Source organism: Camelus ferus, chromosome 3 (genome assembly GCF_009834535.1).
Source record: "Camelus ferus isolate YT-003-E chromosome 3, BCGSAC_Cfer_1.0, whole genome shotgun sequence".
Lineage (NCBI taxonomy): Eukaryota > Metazoa > Chordata > Mammalia > Artiodactyla > Camelidae > Camelus > Camelus ferus.
Window position 1 is genome coordinate 104,720,496 of NC_045698.1, and position 24,792 is coordinate 104,745,287.

Genomic DNA, 24,792 nt, shown 5'->3' on the forward strand with positions numbered 1-24,792 from the left:
CCTTCTGGGTTCTGTTTTCAGTTCCTTCTCTGCATCCTTTTGTGCCAGACACAGTAAGAGCCCTGGGGCTACTCCCCCTACGTGGCCACACGATCCTTTGTGGCTCCCCTTGGTAGGTAAACCTTCCCTAGATTGTTCTAATGCGAGTTTCCCATCTGCTTCCCATTGGGATCCTAACCCTTACACACCTTCCCTGGAGCACCTGCACTGCCAACAAGGATGACCCCTCTGGTGATTCTTCTTTCCTCTGCTCCTCCTCTAGACTTCTGACTAAGTAGCCTGGAGAGAAGGATGGAGGAAGCTGAGAGGCTTATGGTGCCAAGGCCAGTTTTGACTTTTAGGAAGCCCTGAGGATTTGTGGGAGAGGAGTGTCCCGGCCCCAACTGTGAAAACTCTTTTTAGAATGAGGGACAACTCCTCTTTGTTCATTGTTCGAGTCCTGATTATCAGTGCTGGAGCAATAGGAAAAATTGCACTGACCATCCTCTTACAGCCTCTGCTGCAGGACTTAAGTCTCCAAACACACACAGGCTTTGTCACCACAGATCTTTCTATTGCTAGTTGATATCTTCTTTGTATTAAGTATCTTTACCAAAGCTTTGCCTTGAATGCTTATGGGTGGACAGTACTCAGGTAGCAGAGGTTGCTCCTACCTGGAGGCAAGACAGATGAGGGAAGCAAAACAAACGCAGTCAGTGTGACCCAGCTGGTAATGAGCTTTTTGCATCTGAGACTGTCATGCTTGTGTAGCATGTTACAGTTTAACAAGAGCTTTCATCCCACAGGGGCTGGCATATGGCTGAGTAATCAATAAATGTTTTGTAAATGACTGAATGAATCTGTGGAGTCATTCTGTCCTCTTAAAATAACCGTGTGAAGCAGGCATAACAGGGACCACCCTTCTCACTCTACAGAAAAGGAAACTTGGGCCCAAGATGGCAGATTAAGTTTCTTGAGACCACACATCCCGCAACTACAGCGGCTCAAGTCAGTGTGTCACATCCCACCTTGACAGGCACCACTACAGCACAGCTGGGAGCTACCACAGGGACCAGATAAGTAGGTAGAAGTTCAGGCTGCTAACTGGCTGGGAATTGAGCAAAAGGAAAAAGAAAAAGACCTTCTGGTGCCAAGACTCCAGGGAAATGTTTGTTGACTTTTTGCTTCATATTGACTACTTCCAACTAGGATTTGAAGCTAACTTTTCGATATAAGGGCTCCCTGGGGTGGGTAAGGAGCTCAGGACCTTGTTGCTGTGGTTCTCCAGGCAACCACAAACCCATAGCAGCTCCAGGAAAATGCCTGAATTACATGGAAAATGACGAGGAACTACAGAGAAAACAGAGAGAACTTGCGGGAAAGTGGAAACAGAAAAACAAGAATTCAAAGGGCAAAACAAGAGCAGCGCCAGGGGCAGGACAACAGCATCAGCGCTGTGCCGTCAGGATGCCCAGGGTGCCTCCCCCGGAGCCCTTCATCACAACACTGCCCCGTGTAAAACTGAACTAAGAGGGGTCCAAAGGAACCAGATGTCCTAGCTCTCAGCCAGACCTCTTAAAATGGATTTGCTGGTGGAGTGATCTGAAAACGTAGATGTGAGCATTCATTCCCCTGCTCGCTGGGCTCCCCTTTATTCCCCACCACCTGCAAAATGAGGTCTGCTTCTCCACAGAGCCCACAGGCACTGCTGAATTTCTCTCTCTACCTCCATCCATTTTCTTGAATCTGGTCATTTGTGCAGGTTTCTCCCGCATTGGCTAACTACTGTTGATCCTGAGGGTTGAAGGTCAACGTTACTTTCTCCAGAGATGCCCTCTGACCCCCTTTCCACCCCCATATTAGGTCCAGTGTTCTTTTTCCACGTTTCCATGGCATTGTGGACCTTTCATGATGGTCACACAGTCAGCTCTGCTAAGAGTGTGGGTGTTGCATCCTCAGCTACATCTCCCACACAAAGCAGACGTCCTGGCTCTTAGGAAGTGTCCATTAAGTATTTGCTGAACAAACAAGAAGGAGAAATACTCAACATCTCTGTAAAAATCCTCGATCTTACCAAGTAAGGCGGGAAAGGGAAATAACCTAGTGGGGGTGGAGGCATGTGAGCAAAGAGGTTTTCCTTTAGGACAGAAACCCAGAGAAATAAATGGCCCTGAATCCAGGGATCATCAAGGAGCATATTACCCCCTTAACAACTGCAGTTATAATTCTCTACTGGGAATAGGGGCCTTCTTGGAAGGACTGGAGACATTTGGAAAAGTCCTTCCTTAAGAAGAAAAGCGGAGAACCAAAATCCACCCAAGTGTCTGGATACATCTGAAAAGAGATCACACGCAAATGAGCAAGTGGACAGGAGAGCCGATGTGGGGCTGGCAGAGTCACCCCGACTAGAAGGACAAGCTGCTCCTCAGTTCCAGCCAATTGCTGAAACACAAGAATGCAGGGCACTATTGCCAGATCTTATGATTTTCCAGAGAAGCCAGAGGTCCCTGTAGTGTGTGTGTGTGTGTGTGTGTGTGTGTGTGTGTGTGTTTAAGCCTCCCAAACTTGTTTATATTTTTTATAGTTACCGATGAGGCCAAAAAAACAACTTGCATGAGCCCAGTGATGCCAGTGTTTGACCTTTGTCCAAACAAACCTGGCCTCCCATGGGTCTGTTTATCTAAACCTGTAGACACCAGAGTTCCAAACAACATGATTCACCCAGAGAAAGTGATCAATACATGAATAACTCAATGCGGACAGAGATCTGTCTGTGTCAATTATTGACACATCGTAGGCGGTCAGTAAATAGCTGCTGAATAGGAAAAAGAAAAAAAAAAAAAAGGAATAAATGCATGCCTGCAGTTCAAGATTTCTACCACTAGATGGCAAGGTTGAGTTTTTCTGCAGGTGGAAGCATTGTGTTGGAGACTTCTGAGTGGGAGGATTTGCGTTAAACCAAACAAATCTCTAAAAGAAACAACTTTCATTAATCTAGTTGTATGGGCATGTCTAAAAGCCATGCATACTTAGCCTGAATGTCCCACAAATGCCAATAACTGTTTACTTACTGTCTTTGCCATCTCTGCTCACTTCCCACCCCAGTCAGCTCTGGATACAAAGTCATTAGGAGATGGTTTCCCTGGGTATAAGTAGCATCCATGGTTAGAAAATGAGGATGAATACTAGATGGTGGGGCTGGGGCAGGGGTCGGGGGGTAGTTTTGTATCTAAGAAGTTCACAGTCTTTTGGGGTAAACAGACCTTTACTCCAGTTATAATACAATGTACCTGATACTATAATGGTGATATGTAGACGATGCTGTGTGGACTTAGAGAAGAGAGGGACAACTCTTTGTTGAGGAGGGTGCAGGGAGACCTCACATAAATAGTTCATGGCCGGGACGGACCTTGAAGGATGAGTAGGAATTCACCAAGGTACAAAGGCAGGAAGAACATTCACTCATTCATCAAATATCTATTGAGCATCTATCTATGTGTACCTGGCACTCCTGCTGACCATTGGGGATGTAGCAGTGAACAGGACACAAGGGTTCTGCCTTCCAGGAACTCATGATGCAATGGGAGACATGCTTAATAATCAAGAGAGGAAATAGGTTTTTAAAAAGTTACAGCTTGTGGGAAGAACTATATTATATAGGGTAGGCCAGTGAGGCATCTCAGAGGAGGTTGCACTGCAGCTGCAACTAAGAAGCACCAGTCATATGAGAAAACGGTGAGGTGGGAGCGGGGGCACAGGGGATGCTTTTAGCAGACAGAATACTGAACGCTATCAAGGTAGAAGACCTAGCCATTGTGAAACCATTTATGAAAAGTAGGGACACCTCCCAGTATATTTGAGGAACAGAAAAAAGCTCTTGTTGTACTAGGATGTACACTGGGAAAGGAAGAAAGAAATTTGTGGGAGCTGAGGCCAAAGAGATGGGCAGTGTCCCATGGGTGGCAGGTCTCAGACTTTATCTTAAAATCCAATCTTTCCCAAGCCAGTGTCAAACTCACCATTTCTGCAAGTCTCATTCCACCAGAACTATTATTTCCTTATTTTTCTTTCAATAATGTAATTTTTACATAAAATATTTTAAAGGAAAGTTTAATAATATTGTCACATATATTATATATAGAAGGGCAGTGTCATTTGCCACTAAGAATAGGTAACCAGAAAAATGAACATAAGACCAATGAAATTGTAAAATATCTCATATAACTCCTGAAATTTTCTCAAGTGGCTCACATCCTACATAGGATGTGGGAAGGGTGGACACGAGGAATTTTAACTAGAGAGCTAAGGAGATGAGGTTGCATTTTGGAAATCAGCACTGAAAGCGCTATTCCACTTATATGTTCTACAAAAACGTGATGATGATCCTGGCAGCCATAATACCCCATAAAAGGGATATTCCTCGACAAAAACTGCTCCACCCAAGGGGCTTTCCAGTGGTGAGTTACATGAAGCCAATTCTGAAAGCCCTGACAGATAGCAGGCTACCACACAAAAATTCAGGGAGAGACCAGGTAAGAATGACCTGCTCATTCAAATTCCCTTGTTTAGTATCAATTTCCTCCAGCTTGAGGAGGATCGCCTAGCTACTTGGCAGCTGGTAAGTAAAGAGATTTAGATAAAGCTCCTGAAAATGAGGAACCAGCTCATAATTCTTGACTTGGGAAAGCCATAATACAAAATCTAACAGACTCTTTTGTTCTTCTTACAAATTCATATCTGGCAGCTTAAAGAAAGAAGCCCACTTAAGCACCCGTCCCCTAGAGCAGTTTAGCTTTTTGTTTTGCCATTTGACAAATATTTATGAAGCACCTATAAAAAGTCAGATACTATGAAGAAATCAAAAGTGCTTACTGGTTTACAAATTCAAATGCCAAACAGGTGCCAGGAGAGAAATGTTAATGAAAGAAGCAGCCCAGCATAAGACAATAGGGAGTGGTGGGGACTGTGGTGAACTAGAGAGTACAATCCCCACTTAAAAGGGGAAATTGTGACAGGGCTTAATTTCCAGAATACACAAACACTTCCTACAACTTAGTAACAAAAAAACCCCCCAAACAACCCAGTCCAAAAATGGGCACAACCTAAATGTCCATCGACAGATGACTGGATAAATAAGATGTGGTATATACATACACACAATGGAATACTACTCAATAAAAAATAATAAAATAATGCCATTTGTAGCAACATGGATGGACCTGGAGAATGTCATTCTAAGTGAAGTAAGCCAGAAAGAGAAAGGAAAATACCATATGATAGCACTTACATATGGAATCTAAAAAAAAGACAAATGAACCTATTTACAAAACAGAAACAGACTCAGACACAGAAAACAAATTTATGGCTATCAGATGTGGAAGCAGGTAAGAAGGGATAAATCGGAAGTTTGAGATTTGCAGATACAAACTATTATATATAAAATAGATAAATAACAAGTTTATACAGTATAGCACAGGGAACTGTATTCAGTATCTTGTAGTAACCCATAATGAAAAAGAATATGAAAATGAATTTACGTATGTATATGTGCAACTAAAACATTATGCTGTACACCAGAGATTGACACAATACTGTAAACTGATTATACTTCAATAAAAAATTTTTACAGGAAATATAAAAAAAAAAGAATGAAAGGGGAAACCATTCTTCAGTTCCAGGTAATAGTAGCAATGCAGGAATGTTGGGCCTATGTTGATAAGACTTCAGATATTTCAACAGAAAAATTATTGCACAATGATCATTATATTTAGGGGGAAAGTCAGGAGTGGGAAGAATATCTCCATCATTTTAAAAGTTGGCAAGTAAATCAAAAAAGTTTTAAATACTCTGAGGGCCAAGGAAAATATATTTACAGACAGAATGCAATCCAAGGGCCCCAGTGAGTGACCTCTGGGTGTCACAGAGTCTCAGCCTTTTTGGGGCTTGTGTGTTAGGAGATAAGACATGTTCATAAATAACTCCAATACAGAACATGGTGATAAGTGTTGTGTGAACAAGACAAAGCACCAAAGGAATTCAGAGGAGAGAGGAATGACTGTGTAGCAAAGCCCTAAGTGGGGAGCAGGGGTTTCTCCCAAGGCTATTTCTGGCCACATATCAAGGAACCCACTGAACTCAATGAAGAAGGGAAAGAGAGACTCCAGTGAGCCCAACAGGCTGGTCAGAGAAATAACTGACAACATCGGGTCGGAGCATCAGCATATCCCAGAAAGCATTTTCAAGATGCACATGTCTAGCTCTTAACTCAGACATCCTAAATAGGAATTTCTTGGGTTGAGTATTATGCACCCAAATTTCAAAATACATCTTCCGTTAATTCTTATTAGGGCCCTTCATTAAGAACCTCTGCTCAAAGGAGGTGCCCCCACAATGCTGACTAAAACAACAGATGTTAACTCTTCTGCTCTTCCTACTCCCCCAAATTCAAACAAACTAGGATCCGCAGGTTGCTGGATTTTCTAGCTGGGAGTGCACAGCTGGAGCCTGCACATGGGACCCCCAGCCAAGGGGGATGCCAGAGCCAAATCTGCTGCCCCTTTCACCATCGACCATCCCTCCCGAGGGGTTGCTTATCTCAGCACCAATTTACCCTAACAACTCCTACATCAGACTGTGCACCCAGAGAAGAAACGCAAAGAATGCAGTGTTGTTTGGCTGTTTGAATCACATACATTTCAAAATCAATGAACCCTTTAACACACAGAAGTTGTAGCTTTCTTACGGTGCCCCTCCTCCTTTGATCTCTGACCATGCTCTTCCAGTCCAGATTCCAGTAAAACTGCAAGTTGTACATCCTTCTAAGCTGCGCATTGAAAGACTTTTGACAATGGGAAAGCCTCTAGACTTAAAATTAATGACTCCATAAAGTTCTAACAGCTGCCATTAAAATAGAAATGCTTGCAGTTTGCAAACCACATGTGCTGGCCAAAATAAAGTGAGGGGAAAACCCTTGAATCCTGCAAGAGGAAATGATCCCAGGAAACTTGAAGCTGCAGTCAGTAGGGTGGAAAGTGCCCATGCAGCTTGATTATGCTCTTGTGTACTCAACAAGGGGGAATAACAAGCCCTTGAAACAACATTACTTCATGTTGTATGTATTCTGTAATTTTATTTATTTATTTATTTATTTATTTATTTATTTATTTATTTAATTTTAATTGAGTTATAGTCATTTTACAATGTTGTGTCAAATTCCAGAGTAGAGCACAATTTTTCAGTTATACACGAGCATATATATATTCATTGTCACATTTCTTTTTCACTGTGAGACTGTAATTTAGAATCGTGTTTACACCCCCTGCCTCATTTCATTTTCACAGCAGTCTTGAGTGGTGGGCAGCACAGGATTACTATAATCGTTTTACAAAGAAACTGGGGCTCAGAGAAAGGCTGTACAGTGAATAAGTGATGTTGCTGCCAAACGTCCCTTCCCCCTTCCCCCAGTTTTCCTCTGGGAAACATCCTCCCCTGTTCTCAGTCCAAGTGTTTTGGAAGGATCTGAAAACACCATTTATCACTCTCAGGACTGGGCATGTGAATCACAGTATCAGACCTTTTGGGTCCCACACATTTCCTCAGGGATGAGCCTATAGACTTGGTTAGAGTTTACCAGATTTAAGACTCTTGTTGGTTGGTGGGGAGACGTGCCCGCTTTTCTTCTTACCATCATGTAATCATAGAGGAAAGTAGAACCACTGGAAGGAGAGAAACCTGGCCAAAGTGGAATGATTGACTGTTCCTGTCTTGAAGCAATGATATTTTCTTTTTTCACTTAACCTAACTTGTGCTAGATTTATTGATACCTGTAACTGGAGAGTGATTCAAAATGTGCATGGTATCTATTTCCCCATCACTTCACTTTGCTTGTGAGCAACACAGGTCTCTAGGCCCCCGTCAGCATCACCTTTCTACATTCACGTGTTGTCAGTCGGCAACTTCTCTGCAAAGGCTGGGGAGGGACGAGGGAGGGAATATGACCAACTCTCTTTTTACCGTCTAAAAATTTCTAGCTATTCACCAGCCAGTGGCTTGCGTGTCCTTGGCTCAAGTGCACCCTCCCTTCCTGACCCAACCCACAGTGGCCAGAGGGTGGGGTGAGGAAAGGCCAATAGGTGATAAGGCACAGGACGTGGTCACTTAAGCAGCAGAGGTTCAGAAAAGGCAGCTCCCTTTGAAAGAGGCTGTAGGCTCAGTAAACCTTTCTACAGCACCAGTGCTTCTCAATGGAGTCTCAGAGATCCACAAATTCTTGGGAATCCTATAATAATGTTATAATTTTTCATCCAACTTTTATGATCATTTAAACACTTAATACTTGGGTCACCTGCATTATTATCTCATGAGATTTCAGTGCCTGTATTTGTCGTGTTTATAAGCAAACTTGGACTGAAGTAATACTACTTAGATGTCATGGCTAATTAAAAAAAAATAGAGGCAGTCTTAATGAGTAAATGATGTATTCACAGCAAGTGAGAGCCCCATGATATCACAGAATTTCATGGAACAAAATTCTGCAGCAATGCAAAGAAAAAACCTGTGATGGGAGATCTGAGGCTCAAGTGAGTGCAAACAAGTCAGATTCTAAAGGACTTTTCCGGAGCAGGTATGAGCAGAGAATTCCCTTCAGTCAAACAGGATTATCCCTCACACTTGATTAAATGTGTCCACTTAATTTGTAGTTATTTTGTAATTTTATTTGCAGTTAATTTACTACTTTGTTTTTGCTATTTTAATTGAATACAAGCTATAAAATGAGCAATTTACTCCTACTTTTATGTTTGTTTATATGTAGATAACATTCTACTAAGAGAAACGTCAACACTGGGAACCACAAGAAATCTCTTTTTCCTTTGAAAGACTTGGTCAGTGTCTCAAGCTTGAAAACCATCATGGTAGTGTCTCTCCCCGAACTACCTGCCTCCTGCTGGTTCCCTCCCTGAGGCTGAGCCCTACAATGAATGCCCTTTCCACAGTTCTTCCTGCCTCTGGTCTCTCCACTTCTTAATCTACTCAACACACAGCTTATCTTCCTTACATTTTCTTCATGTCAGTCCTAGACTCAAGAACTTCCAGTAGCTTCCACATGGCTATCAAATGTAAGCCCGAACATCGTTCCCTAACATTCCAGTCCTGACCCTGGCCCATCATAGCTGCTTTGTTTTCCTAACTCTGTACGGACTGTCATTTGAATTCTCTTACTTGGTCTCAAGCACTTCTTGTGCCTTTCTTTATTCTGTCTATGCTGGTGCTCCTGGCTCTGCCTCTCCGTTGCTATTTTTCTCTATAAATTCTTCCCAACTACTCTGAGTCCTGTTTTAACTGCCAAGTCCTCTATGAAAACCCAGCCAATGGCTCCAGGCCACAGCAATCACAGTTCCATTCCTACTAGTAGCCTAACACCCACTGGAATTGGTCTGTATTTCCCGTACTTGATAGTCTTCAAGTTGTGTGCTGTCTGCTAATGTTATCTAATGTTCCCACTGACAGCTCTGCCCCACAGAGTCTCAGGATTTCTCATGGATATTTTATCCATGAGTAAGGCAAGTGGTGAAGCATTGCCTTCAGTTTCATTGTCCAGATGGAGAGAGTTCCTGAAAGTGCAGGTAACCAAGAATGAGAATAATGTTTTTATAGAGTGGGTGCGTGTGTGTATTGGCTAAAATGTTATAACCATTAAAAAGGAAACAAATGTTCTTCAGAAACAAAATATTAAATAAAATGAATATATGAGGCATACATACTTTTTCTTTCTTTCTGGTCTTAAATGCTATCAATCTTTGCTAACAAATAATTTTATTCTTTCTAGTTTTGCTGCTTGATAAGACTCTCCGTGAATCTTCAAAACTTTCACCTTAAAGTTAAAGAGTTTTCCTTGGACATACTTACATCTGGTATCTTAAGAACCTAACCCAAAATGCTGTTAGATCAACTCCCTTCTTCTCTCCTTCCCTCTCTCCCTCTCTCCCTTATCTTTGCTTCTTTCCTTCCTTCCTTCCTTCTTTGCCTCAACAAACATTTTTTGAGCAACAGCTACATCCCAATCTGTGTACTGTGTGCTTGGAACACAACAACAAGCCTGCCAAATAGGACCCCTCTGTTAAAGAACTCAGTGTGAAACAGGCATCTCTATTGAAAACTCCACCTACTTGCTTTGGACCAATAGAAACTCCATGTTTTTTATTGTCAGCTAATGTAAGAAAGAAGCTGTTAAGAGGGAAAAAAGATAATGTCTCCTCTCTGCCTACCAACTCATAGCAATTTCCGCTTTTTATCCTCGGCCTTCAAAAAAAAGAAGGAATTGTAAGTCAGCACTGATCATGCTAAATCTAAAAGGAATGGGCTGCACCCTGGTCAGCAGTGCTGAGATATGCTCAACGGGTCAACCCTGAATGGACCCACTGTAAGAAACTACATGATTTGAATTATGTGATCCCAGAGGTCCCACTAGTCACAGTAGTCTTTGCATCTCCTTCAGTATCAGCACAGGGGTTGGCAGGTAGGCCAGGCCCTGTCACACAGAGTGTCCTTTCTGTTGACCACAGTGATGGTTTCACAGGAGTGCATGCAGCCTCAGCTGGGCCAATCTAAGTCCTTCCCTGGGATCCTCTGCTTTGGAATAGAGAGTTTACTTTCTAGGTTCAAGAAGCAGAAAAAAATGTGAACCCAAATTTGCTTACTGCCTTATTGCCCCACAGATGAAAGTTGCCCACCTGCTATATTTGGAAAGAATGAAATCAACCTATGGGAAAAAAGAGAGTTGAAAGAAGAAGAGAAAAGCTGTGTTTTGATGACATTATCTGAGCCCCTCAAATTGGCTGTACATAAAGCAAGACATCACACATGCTGTCTTTTGCACAGAATAGTTTTAGCTTATGTCATTTGCGGCTGGAAAAGTCTTGATTTCTAGAAGTTCCATTGATTGGTCATTGTTACCTGTGAAAGTTCATTAAAAGGTATTTTTCCTAATGCTTACTTATTATTCAAAGGGAAGCATATACACATGTATGTGTGTATATGTGTGTGTGTGTGTGTGCAAATGAATGTTTCTTCTGAGCACATTAAAAACATTGAGGAGGAATTCTGAGAGAAGATTTAAGCCTTGAAAAGTATGGCATCCTCATAGGCAACCAGAGCCTATTAAGTCATAGATTAAAGCAAGTAAATTAATCCATTTGAAGAACATTTGTTGGAGCAGTTACCTTTTGATTCCTTTCGGACTACGAATATAAATATGCAGAAAATTTTTTCTTTACCCAAAAGGTACATACTGTACCTGCAGTTTAGGATTTTGCTCTAATCACTTAACAACATACCTTAAAGTTACAATAAAGCTCTGCTTCATTCTTCCCTTATGGTTTCATGCTTTTCCGCTGTACAGATGTTCCATAAATTTAAAAAAAAATTATCAAAATATAATTTATTTACAATGTTATGTGTTAGTTTCTGGTACACAGCAAAGTGATTCAGTTTTATATACTTACTTTTTCATATTCTTTTCCATTATGGTTTATTATAGGATACTGAATATAGTTCCTTCTGCTATGCAGTAGGACCTTGCTGTTTAATCTATTTTATATATAGTAGTTTGTATCTACTAATCTCAAACTCCTAACTTATACCTCTACATCACTGCCCTCTTTAGTAATGATAGGTTTGTTTTCTATGTCTGTGAGTCTGTTTCTGTTTTGTAAATAAGTTCGTTTGTATCATTTTTAGATTCCACATATAGATATCATATGCTATTTGTCTTTCTTTTTCTGACTTACTTCACTTAATATGATAATCTCTAGGTCTATCCATGTTGCTGCAAATGGAATTATTTCATTCTTTTTATGGCTGAGTAGTATTCCATTGTATAAATATACCACATCTTCTTTACCCAGTCATCTGTCAATGGACATTTAGGTTGCTTCCATGTCTTGGCTGTTGTAAATAGTGCTGGTATGAACATTAAGGTGCATCTTTTTGAATTAGAGTTTTCTCCAGATATATGCCCAGGAGTGATATTTCTGGATCATATGGCAACTCTATTTTTAGTTTTTTAAGGAAACTCCATACTGTTTTTCACAGTGGCTGCACCAATTTACATTCCCACCAACAGTGTAGGAGGGTTCCTTTTCTCTGCACCTTCTCTAGCATTTATTACTTGTAGACTTTTTAATGGCCATTGTGACTAGTGTGACGTGATAACCTCATTGTAGTTTTGATTTGCATTTCTCTAATAATTAGTGATAAAAATTTTAATAGTTCTCTACCAAGTTTTTTGTTTGTTTGTTTGGTTGGTTTTCTTTCTTTCTTTCTTTCTTTTTTAGTTTCACGCTACTACAAAAAACAAAGCAACAAAGTATTATAATAAGCCATCGTATATGTACATCTTTGCTGTCCAAAAGATGGGCATTTAAAAGTTTGGCAGATTTTGTCAAATTGTTGTTCAAAGAAGTTACTCTAGATTGTGCCCTCACATGCAGCATATGAAGGTGAATCTCTGCCCAATTGCTATTCTTTTCAATATCTGCCAACTTTCTGGGTGGAAAAATGGTATTTCCATATTTTTATTCACATTCCTTTAATTATGAATGAGGCTGAACATATTCATAAATTTAGAAGCCATTTTATTTATTTTCTGTGAAGTCTCTGTTCATATCATTTATCCAATTTCATAGTTATTTTCCAAACTTATTATAGTTCTTTAACATAAAATATAGCATCTCTTCTTTCTTATGGATTACAATTAATTTTTCTGAATAGCAATTTTTACATGGTAGATGTATCATGCTTTTTATAGCTGCTAGGTTTTATGTCTTTCTTTGAAAGAATTTCCTCACCCCAAGCAAGAGTTTTAAAATATATATTGATATTTTCTTTTAGTACTCTTATGATATTTTTATATTTAAATTTTGTATTCTCGCAGAATTTATATGGTTAAGATAAGAATTGAACTTCACTTCCCAAACTGTTAATTGAATAGTCCTTCTTTTTCTGCTGATTAAAAATACTACCTTTATTGTATACTTAGTTCTTTACATGTTTGAGTGTTTTACTGACTGGTTTGCTACTTAATATGGTACTATTACTAATGAAAGCGTTACAGAAGACATCAAAGTGAAACATGCACGCTATTTAGGATTGCCTCAAGTCCCGCAAAAGTAAAAAGGCAAACAAATTAAAAATGTAATTTTTTCTTTACATTCTTCTTCTTGGTTGTGATTACTCTCATGCTCACACAGTGCTTCACTGCTTCACATCTATTTTCTCATTTCATCTGAGGTCTGTAGAAAAGGCATCATTGCTTCTCCACTTTACAGATGAGGAAACAGAGGCTCAGAGAAGCTATGTTGTTTGTTTTAGGGTATCCTGCTGGTAAGTGGCAGAACTGGAGTTAAAGCGAGGTTTTTTGACCTCAGGTTCCTAATGAGTTGCAAAATTCCTTTGAGAAAGCAGGCATCATATAAATAACTGGTGAATGAGGACCCCCTCCTTTCTGATCTGTTCCTCTATCTATGACATCCAGCTTCTATTAAAGTACATTCTCCCATTAGGCATCATTTTCCTTCAGCTGAGGAAAAAAGTAAAAATCTTGTGTGGTCACAATCAATATTCAATAAACAGTTGCTAAAGATGTTAGTAAAAATTTAGTCCACCTCCTACTTTTGATGGGAAAACTGTATCCTGGTTGGAAACTCATCAAATAGGAGTTGTCTTCAAAAGATGAGGCTCTTTGGGTACTAAAAAAAAAGTCTCCAAGTGTTAATATTTAAATGTCACTTCAGAAAAATTTAGAATATTTTGGTCCTCAGAAGGATTCCTTGCCTCTCCTCCTCAGGCCATGAAACGTTTGAACTTGGTTGGAGACTTTCTGCCTTTCCCTACAGTTGGAATCCCCTCGAAATCAAAATCAATCATATAATCAAAGTATTTGTTATTAGTTTTTCAATAGTCATGTCTCACAGCAAAAGCCAAAGTACCCCACCGAATCCTGGGGGACCTCCTTAGGCAACACTCTGTCCACAGCCAGGCTTCCATGTAGAGAAGTGGGGCTCATTTTCTCGACAAGTGGATTCGTGTGATTTCAACATAAAGGATTATCCAATTCAACTTTTAGTCCATGTCTTTCCACACATTTTGAGGAGTTTCAAGAAGAATTACGAACCCAAAATGTTGAAAACTTTCTGCCAAGCAGAACATCAACAAATGTATAATATGTCCTATTTATCACAAGAAGTCATCAAGAAAACCCCCAGGACTAGAGGAGCTGTTGCTTAGAGCAGATATGAATTTACTCACTCCCTCACCTACTCATTCTGTTAAATCCTGAGCAAAAATGAACATGGTCTCTGTCTTTACAGAACTGACATGCTGATGGAGATTTAGGCCTACCATTTCACTATCTATTCTCTATTTGTTCCATTCATTTTTTTTGTTCTTCTGTTCTTCCTTTCCTGTTTTTCTTAGGAGTAATTTAATATTTTTTAAATTTATCTATTGGATTTGTAGCTATTTGTGGTATTATCGTTATTTTATTTTTATTATTCAAGTGGTAGCTCTAGGGGGTTGCAACATATATTTTTAACATTTCAGCCTGCTTGGAGTTAATACTGTGCTACTTTATATGAACTGAAAGAAACTTGCAACCATACAAGTTTATTTACCCCCTAACACTGGTCCTTTATGCTACAGCTGTCATAGCTTTTACATACATAAATGTTATAAACCCCACAATTCAAATTTACAATGTTTGCTTTAAAGAGTCACATGTCTTTTAAGGAAGCGATGAAGAAAAATGATTATTTTAAAAAAATATTTACCTACATGTTTATCATTTCTGGCATTCTTCTTTTCTTACCGGAAGAGCCAGTAAGTATGATTTTCCCTTCAGCCTGAAACACATCTTTTGGTTTTCCTTAAAATGTAGGTCTGCTGGTAATAAATTCTGTACCTCTCTTTTTATCTGAAAACATCTTTATTTCAACTTAATTCTTGAATGATGTTTTTTAACTGATGTAGAATTCCAAGTTGAGAAGTTTGTCTGTTTCTCCCGTTCGCTTCCTCTCTCTCTCCCTTGTTCTCAGGACTTTCAGGATGTAGCTGCACTCTCTTCTGGAATCTATCATCACCAGTGAGAAGTCAGAGATGATTTGTCGTGTTATTCCCTCATAGAATGTGCCATTTTTCTCAGGCTGATTTCAAGGTTTTATCTTTTGTTTTCAGCAGTTTGACTATGATGCACCTAGATATGGTCTGATTTGTATTTATTCTACGTGGGATTACTTTTCTTCTCCAATCTGTAAATTTGTCTGTGGATCGGTTTCTCCAAAGATTTTTTTCTGTTCTGTTCTCTCAACCCTTTCCTTCTCGGATTCCCACTCACATATTTTTCATATTTTGTGTATGGTCCCCAAAGTCGCAGAGGTTGTATTAAATTACTTTTAGTCTTTTCCCTTTTCTTCAGGTTGGATTATTGCTATTGCTCGATCTTCAAGTTCACTGACTCTCCCACCTGTGATGTCTCATCGGCTGTTCAGTCAACCCAGTAAATGTTTTATTTCATAAACTGTATTTTTCTGCTCTAAAATTTCCAGTTTTTAAATAGATATTTTTCTTTTTTGAATTTGCTTATTTGTTATAACAATTATTTTACTTTATATCTCTAAGCATGGTTATAATAGCTGCTTTAAAATTTCTGTCTGCTAACCCCAACATTTAGGTTATCTCAAAGTCACTCTTCTCTGATTGCCTTTTCTCTCAAGTATGAGTCAACGGTTTCTTGCTCTTTGAATGTTAGTAATTTTGATTGTATCTAGGACATTGTGAATGATACATTATAATGAGAAGCCATAACTGACTGATCCTATCTAGGACATTGTGAATGATACATTGTAATGAGAAGCCATAAATGAAGTGCTTTAAGGGCAGGGAAAATGATCAATTGTCTCAGAAAGAAGTATTCTGGTCACTGCATGGAGAATGGAGTGGATGTGGATGGAACAGTTGGGAGACTGCTGCAGTAGTTTGGGCAAGATGTATTATTAACACTTACTACAAAGATGGCAGTGCAAAGTTGTAACAAGGTAGAACAGGTTGCAATGAGAGACCTGGGAGGAATTTAGGTAACGGCTGCCTATGTTTTCCTAGGTGACCCACTCGTACCTTTTACCCAAAAGGCCAAACAGAATACCATTCACCACCTTCCCATGAGAGAAATCTCAGCAACTCCTGATGCTTCCTTCCTGCTTCACTCTCCACAATCAAAAAGCTCTCAGGTCCCAGCAGTTCTTCCCTTAAGATCTCCTCCCACTGACTGCACAGCCTTATGATTTTTCTCCCAAATGAGTGAAATAGCCTCCTGAGAACTCCCTATTTCCAGTCTCAATCTTTTCTTCCATACCCTTGACTCCACTTCCAGGGCTATCTTTTCCACAGATCCAATTTAATTATGTTATTTCTGTTTAACAACTTTTCAGGACCCCTATTTGGTACAAGAGAAAGTCCAGATTCCATAGCATGGCATATAAATCTTTCTTTCTTTCTTTCTTTCTTTTTTTTTTTTTTTTTTTTTGCCAAATGTTTTTGCTCACATTCTATTTGCTGCAGAAAAAGGAGGAAACAGTGACGGAGAGGCAATGAAAACATTGCCAATAGTCTCATGAGGGAGAGAGAGACCAGTTTGAATTTCATCTTCCTCTACTTCCTCCACTGCCCTCACTCCCCTCCCTAAATTTCCTCCAGCACACAAAACTTTTTGCCATAATTAACTGTTCATTCCATTCTTTGGTACCTCAGCCTTTGGACATGCTGTTTACTCTCCTTTTTTCCTTTCCTCCCTGTTAAGAAGACCTAAATCAGATACTATTTTTTCTAGTTCCCCATACTCCTTGTACAATTATTTTTTTCCCACCTATTCATTCAAATCTCTATTTCTTTGGGAGCAGAGTTTTTACAACTGTCCATATAATTTCACATTTCCTCCCCTGCCTCTCTTGTAAGCTGTAAAATCTTTAGAGGCTGGGAGCTTATCTAAGTCATCTTTTGTTCTGTCACCCAGCACACTGCCCAGCCCCTAGTCAGCAATCAATTGTTTATTGACTCTTTTACTTCCTTCTCATTTTACAAATGGGGAAATAAAAGTCCAGAGAGGGGAAGTGGCAAGTCTTGCAAAAGGATGTGGACTTATTTTTAAGATCACTGTTTCTAAGTAGGGGGTTGTCAGTATTTCTCTGGACAACATACTGGAAGGTTCTTCATGGAGGTGGCTGGACTTAAGCTGAACTGACAAGTATAAGCAGGATTTGAGATTGTGGGTGTATAAGTGGAAGCTGGTGGAAGTTGGACTAGGGGTGCAGAATTTTATCAGCAGCTTAATGGCTTCTACAAGCTGAATCCATGAACACAGATAGCTAGCTGGATAGCAAAGGGGCTGTAATGAAAAGAGAACTAACCTGCAAGGGAAAAAAACTGGATTCTATTCATAGTGTACATCACAACATGTGGTCCTGGACAAGTCCTGTCTCCTTTCTGAGCACCAACTTCTAACAATCAAATAAACATCAACAATAATAACAATTACAACCACTTATGGTTATTAAACCTTTACTATGTTTCAGGCACTATTTTAGAACCTTTTTGTTTTACAGATGAAGATATATACTTTCAAAGAGTTGAAATAATTTGACCAAGATTATCCTAACTGATAAGTGATAAAACTAGGATTTTTGCTCTAGCATGTTGCACCAGATAATCTAAATTCCAACTTAAATATGAAGACTTTAACAGAGTTTCTGCCACAGCAAATCTTGGCCATCCTCGAGCTGATTACGAGTCCCTCGCCTATAAGGAGATCTGCACACCTAGCTCCCTCCCAGCTGAAGGAAACGTCTCACCTGGAAAGCCTGGGAATTATCTCTGGTTTGTACACACATAAAAGACAAGAATCATTTGAGACTGTAGCTATGTCCTGAATTAGCTGGGAAAGGAAATCATTGTTTTTGAAAATAGTTTCAGCACACAGAGGTCTTACCCACGTGACCCTACATTTCACTGCTATTTTCCGTCTTTAAATAGTATTAATCATATCAGCAATTTAGCACTTTCACATACATTATCTTACTCAGTAAACACAATAGCCTGTTCTCCAGACGAGAACACAGATTTCGCCTGCTATTTTCCTGAAAGCACACAAACAGTAAGTAGTGATGGCGTATGAACTCCAAATGCCCTTCTCTGCCATCTTCTCAGCTCTAGAACATGGGTTAATCACAAACACAGGTAAGTTATCTGCAGTGTACTACATTTATTGAAATGTGAATTATTAAGATACCGAGTAATAGGCATTCTAACTTTCTCTGGCTGCTTTGAAGCTCCTTAGAAGCTCCGAGCTGGGAGGGTTCCTACAGGATCATCAGGCCACTACTCCTCTTCTCTCTTTACCATTTCCACCCTCCAATTTTTGAAACACTCCTATTTTCTGGTGACCTGGCCTCTGAAGGCATCCCTTTTTATCTCAGAGCAGTTTGGAAAGTTACTAACCTTCTTTCTTGAATAAAACCTGCCTCCTGACATTACCACCCATTGATCCTCAGACTTTTGCTGTTTCCCTCTAGAAACCCCTTCAGATAATTGATTCCAGTTCTCATCAATTTTGTTTTCATTACCTCTGTGAACTTGTCTGGGCCTCAGTTTCCTCATCTATAAAATGAATAAATGAAATGGACTTGTCGGGCCTCCATAAACCTTTCCTCCAATGATCCTATGATATTTTCAATGTCCAAAGAACTGTACCCCAAACCAAAAATGCCTGCTTGCTACCAGGAACTCTGTAAGGAAAGTGTTCCCTAAGATTTTGGCCATTGTGTCTTTTCCTTCCTTCCATTCTGTTTATGTTTTTCTGGAGATGGAGAAGATAGTGCAGAGGAGGTGGGGTGGGCGCCTGCCTCATTGTTGACGCTGCCGTGCACTCAAGCCGGGAAGAGATGTGCGTCGTTAGGGATGCTGAAATCCCAAAACAGCCCCACCTCTTCCCACCTTGGCTTCCTGCTTCATTTCCAAATTACAGGGAGGTTTCCAGACTAAAATCCTGATTGACTGGCATTCACCCAGAATCCCACACAGCCTCCTCTCTGGCACCTTCTCACAGATTCCTCAAACCTCCAAGTGCATCCGTGAACTCTATCCCCAGATCTCCTCTGATAAAAGAATGAAGCCTTTCTATAATATTTCTGAAAATACAGAGGGCCAAATATTTATAAAATCTGATGAGATCCATATACTGACTAGTGTGTGAAACAGCAGTAACAATGAAAGTTATAATAAATAGCTATTAAAGAGTAAATATGTTCCAGACACAAGGCCAAAAATAGTATGTGCTTTACATTATTAGATTTTCACAATAACACTATGAGGTCAGCACTGTTTTCATCACTATTTGATAAATGATGAAATAAAACTTTAAAAGAATATATGTCACCTGCCCAGTGTCATACAACCAACATATGGTAGAGCCAGAATTCCAGCCCAAGTTTGTCTAACTCTGATGCTTGAACACTTCATGCTGCACAAAAATGCCTTATTTTTTAAATGATGTTTTAACACTTTTGAACCTATATATCCCTTATTTCCTGAAGCTTCCAGGATGCCTCCCAAATCCAACTTAGAGATCTCCGCTGTATTTCATTGTACCTGCGCATTCTTTTATGCTAATGCTTAGCGCACTGTCTGAAGCCTTTCCCTTGTCTTTCTTGCACTCTAGACAGTAAACTACTTGAAGGGAAGAGCTGTGTCTCTTTATGTTTGTATTCTTTGTTCCTAGCACATCTTTCCTCTCACTGACAGGATTTTAGGGCACTCTTGTTCTAGAAGATTATCAATAGCTCTTGGTTTTACAGCCAAAGTCAAAAGTTGATGGATTAGGGGACGACAAATTCCACCCAGCCCTTTCTGTACATGTAGGGGATTCTTCTGGGTGTTCCCAGAAGGGATGGAAACTCAGGCGTTGTGTTAAAGAGAAGGAAAGCTCCAACTGAGAGATAGCTTCTCTGAGATTAAGTAGTGTTGTGGCATTTCAGGAATTTTTTTTTTTTTTTTACAGAGAGCTTTCTGGAATACTGACTGCTAAATGTCTGTGGATCATGGACCCTAAGCTATGTGTTATTGAGAAAAGAAGGGAGGGTCTCTGTAGCTGAGCATGGCTCAGTGCAGAGAAAGGGTATGAGAGCTACTTCCGAGCCCATCTGGAGGACCAGTGACAGCCAGCAGCATGGAGTAGCCACAGCAGAAGTCACAATGGTGGGTACCTGCACTGTTATTAGGACCCAGCCTTCCCCACTTTCCATACGCTTTAAGCTCCCAAGAGTCTCACACCACCCTAAGGAAGGCAGATCCCTCAAGCATGATAGATTCCATTTACTAGAACCCTCAGGTACAGGGTTGAGACATTTATTACACCAAAATCATGGAGCAAACTCAGACCTGTTCCAATTACATATGGACATCAGCATGTGTACATAAAAATTTTCTAGGAGAACATGAAAGAAACTGCTGAAGGATTCAAGGCCATGAGACTGAGGATCTAGGGAAGGGGAAGATTTATTGTTTCACTGAAAATGTTTTTATATTGCTAAATATTTATATCATGTGCATGTATAATTTGTACAATAATATAAAAAATAAGCTAACTTATGTAATACATATAATAAAATATATTTTAAAATACTTAGCTCGAATTCTAAATGATTGGAATTTAATCAGTCCTTTGCAGACACACAGGTTGAGCCTAAGCTGTGTTTTCTGTAGGATTCAAGGGAAGGAACTGTGGGGCAAGTCTGCCAGGAGGTTATTTACATGGGACATTAAAAAGTCTCCTGAGAAGTGTCCAGAGAAGCATGGAGGGAGTGATTCAAAACAACAGTAGTAATAAGAGAAATCACTAACATTTAATGAAGGCAAAATACTAAACTCTACACGATCTTCTCATTTAAACAGTCCAATCAAGCAGATTTTCTTTATTTTCCCCAAGGAAACTGACATCTGAGAGGTTGAATAACTACCAAGTGGCAAACCTAGGATCTGATTCCAGGCAACCTAAAGCCAGAGCCCGAGTTCTGCACCTGTGCATGATGACTCTGTGTGAGTAGAACCCATTACTGAATATGCAGATTCTCTTTCCACCCCAGCCCTCTTGGTAGCATAACTGCCTCTAGCAGGGATAGTAGCAACCAGACCCAGTCCAGCAAGAAAAATGGCAGACCCCATGTGGCCACCCGGAGAGCCAGTCTTTGGATTACATAGGAGATACTTCTTAGAGATTCCTAAAGCTATCTGGAAAGAACTGAGAGGAACTGGTGTTTCCACAGAGAGGACAGAAGGGCAGAGTCAGAGACATACGGTCTTGTGGTTGTTATCGTGACCCTATTTTTATCCCTTCTGGCCTAGGAAATAGTTCTCTACAATGATGTTTAAAGGAAACGGGAAACGTCAAAGAAGTCGCAAGAATAAGATTGTCTCAATCTCACAAAGCCGTGTTACCTGAGTTTTGACTGTGGAGGAAGAACCTTGAAATTCTGCAGTTGTCTTCAAGTCTAGTGGTGCTGACGACACCTAGAATCAAAAGAAGAGGGGTTAGGAGAGAACAGCCAGCATAACAATGCTCTGCTATTTCTCCTCCTTGACGGTGAGGTGGAAAGTTAGCTCACTGTTTCCTGAGACTTTGCACGTATTGGTGTAAATCACTGCGCCCTCATTCACTCATGAATTGCAAGACTGAGCCCAACAGGGACTGAATACATTGAGTGTCAAGCTGTCTGAGCTGGAGTGAGAAAGGAACTTGAAGCTCACCTTGTGAAGTGGTTTTAATTTTTGTTTGCTTGTTATCTTTATAATCCCCCCCCCTTTTTCTTTCTACAGATGAGATCTTATGCAAAACTCTACCATATAAAAATACAACTGCTCCATGTGAAATGTTCCCTGATGCCCAGCCCTGCAGCCACTGATTGGAGTGCTTTGAGTTGGCTCCAAGTAAAGGGGCCATGTGATATACTGCCAAACTGGAACACTTTTGCCCATGAAAGGAGCCTCTACTAATAATTGTGCTGTGACAACAGATGTAAACTGAGACTGCTCCAGGCAAATCAGAAAGTATGGAACTCTACTTTTAAGGAATATAGTTTGGAAACTGTTGGCTCAGTCCCACCTCTGCATGCAAGAGATGAGGATTATAGCCCCCAGACTTTCTGCAACTTTACCCCCTGATGAGAACCAGGAAACTCCAAAGCAGTCAATCCATTGCCTCTGTCTAATCCACCTTGAAATAAACAAACTGGGAAATAACTGAATTTTTTTTAAATAAAAATTGAGTTAATGTTGGGCATCTCAAACCTCTGCAATTTCAGTACTACCTTCGTGGGTTTTGCCATAACTTATCATCTGTACTAGTATTTACTGCACATTGTTCTTCAAGTCACTTCACCTCTTATACTCAGACATCTACCTTAGCCTCATCCAAAGCAATAAGGTTTGTGACAATCATGGAGCTTTTGTGCTGGTCATAGTTTTTTCTAATACTCAATGAAACACACACACACAAAATCCTTAAAATGTTCATCTGTGTGCCTTCAAAATTACCCATATTCCACCTACTGTACTGTATTTTGCAAAGCCCTCACACTTAACAGAACTTTCTGTATTTTAGTAATTAACCATTTTATACTTGTTTCCTACAGCTCTGGTCTATACTAGAATCAAGTGTAAGATGACATCTGACTCAGCACAGCTCGAATTTTTTTTAATTTTAAGTTCAACACAGCAATACGCAATCTTGTTCTGTAAAAAGTGCTATGATTTCTAGGAACTTCACTGCTTACACAAGATGGTCACTTTGCTCCATTCAGTTCAGCCTTCATAATATGGACCTGTGGTTCAGTTTTAATGTATTGGTTTATAGATGCATTTACGTACAGTTTAGTCATGCAAAAGACTCCTACCAGTTATTTTTGAAAAGGCACATCTCATATGTCAGCAATAAACCCAGTGACATTAAATGATTCTACAAATATTTATTGAGCACCTGCCAGGTGCTAAGTCTTATCCAAACTGAGGAAAGTTAACAGCCTAGAGTTCTGACCTCAGGTTCCTTCATATTAGCAGGGGAGGCAGGCCAATAAGCAGACATTCACACTAAGAGATGCAATGTGCTATAGTAATGAAGGGTTCGACATCCTCTTCCTGCTGAGCAGCTTAGAAGGAGTGAAGTCCTGTGTTTGGAGCAGGTATAAAAATTATACTCAAGAAATCAAATGGGCAGGAATGGATATTTCTTTATTTTTCTAACAGAATTTAAACTTCTTTCTGAATCATCCTCCCCTCCAAAAAATATTTGCAGAAATGTATTTAATTTTGTTTTAAACTTAGGACTTTTTTTTACGCCCAAGGAATAAGCTGAAGCAATGCATAATTGAAATTCCCTATCAGGACTCTTCCCCTCACTCAGAGTTCTCCACTCCCTCTCTGTCCTGCAACGAAATCAGGGGAATGGGGAGCAAACATGGCATCATTGGGGTAGGGAGTGAGGAATATCAAAGCTGGGGGGCTTTCTCTCTGGGGCTCCAGGAAACTGTCACCAAGCTGAAGTGATCAGTGTTCCCCTCACGCCCATCCCACTCACTCAGGCATCTCCCTTTGGCATTGCTTCTCTACTGCTCTCCTGCCATATGGACAAAAGTGCCATGCACCTTGCCAAAAATGAAGCTTACATCCTTCCCGTGCCACTTCTTGGCATCTACTCCCTGCTCCAGGGTGTCTCCCAAGCCTTTTGGGGTGTTTCCACATGCCTCCCACCCTCACCCCAGGTTTTGATATGCCACCCTACCCCCACACTGGCACGGCAGGAGTTGCTCTTATATCATATCCTCATCCTTTTTAATCCATGGTCGATATAAAATCTATGCTGAGATTTTCCTGGCTTGGCTCTTTACATGTAAGATTCAAGAAATATTCTTTCCCTTTCAGTAAAATAAGTTCTTTGGTTTTTGTATTTGCAAATGAACAGTGCTTTCCTATCGGATTATGTATTGTTTAACCATGAGCTGTAAAAATTCTAGAAACTTCTGGGCGTTAATTGAAATAAAAAACAACTGGCTTAGTATTTTTTTAAACACTTTCCCCACAAAACATTCAAAATCATCAAAGTAGTTTTTGTCAGAGATCTGAGTCATTAAAACCATCTTCCAGACTTTCTACATTTGAAAAGTTAAGGGCAGAGATAGGCAAATTAGTATTTGCTGAGTGTCAACAATACTTAGGCAATGTGCTAATAACACATTCAGCACAAAGAATGTTTTACATTCTCTACTTTCTTTAATCTTCATAATATATCCTTCAGGCAGAAATTATTCCCATTTTACAGAGGAAGAAAAGACTCAGAAGAGATTATACACTTTCCCAAGTTATCTGGCTACAAGTAATAAAGACAAGACTCACACTTGACACACCTAGTCCCAAAATTCTTTGCTTACTCCCTTTCCACAGTAAGCAAAGTACTGTCAGCCTAATGACGTAGGTTAAATTTCACGTCCTGCGTATATTGTTTATAACATATGATGTCCCCTGCAATAATTAATGGGTACAGTGTATTTATGACTTTTTTTGATTTGGGAGTAGGCATGATGTATTAACCTCAAATATTAGTGGTATTTGATAGCTGTAGCTTTGCTTTTCAGATCTACTGTTGGTCCTACCCTTGACTGGTTTGATGTGGAATCCTTGGTTACCAACAAAGAACCAGTGATAACATTATTGGGGAAATTA

At 40.0% G+C, this 24,792-nt stretch overlaps 1 protein-coding gene across 3 annotated transcripts in view; it reads right to left on the reverse strand.

Annotated features, from left to right (window-relative positions):
* HTR4 (5-hydroxytryptamine receptor 4) overlaps positions 1-24,792 on the reverse strand; it is a 353,363-nt gene that overhangs the window by 191,784 nt on the left and 136,787 nt on the right. For 2 of the 3 annotated variants that reach the window (XM_032477069.1, XM_032477072.1), the window contains one exon: positions 21,517-21,588. The gene's annotated coding sequence lies outside the window, so the exon portion shown is untranslated. Of the gene's footprint in view, positions 1-21,516; positions 21,797-24,792 lie in introns of those variants that run through there. The other variant, XM_032477070.1, reaches the window with a different exon arrangement.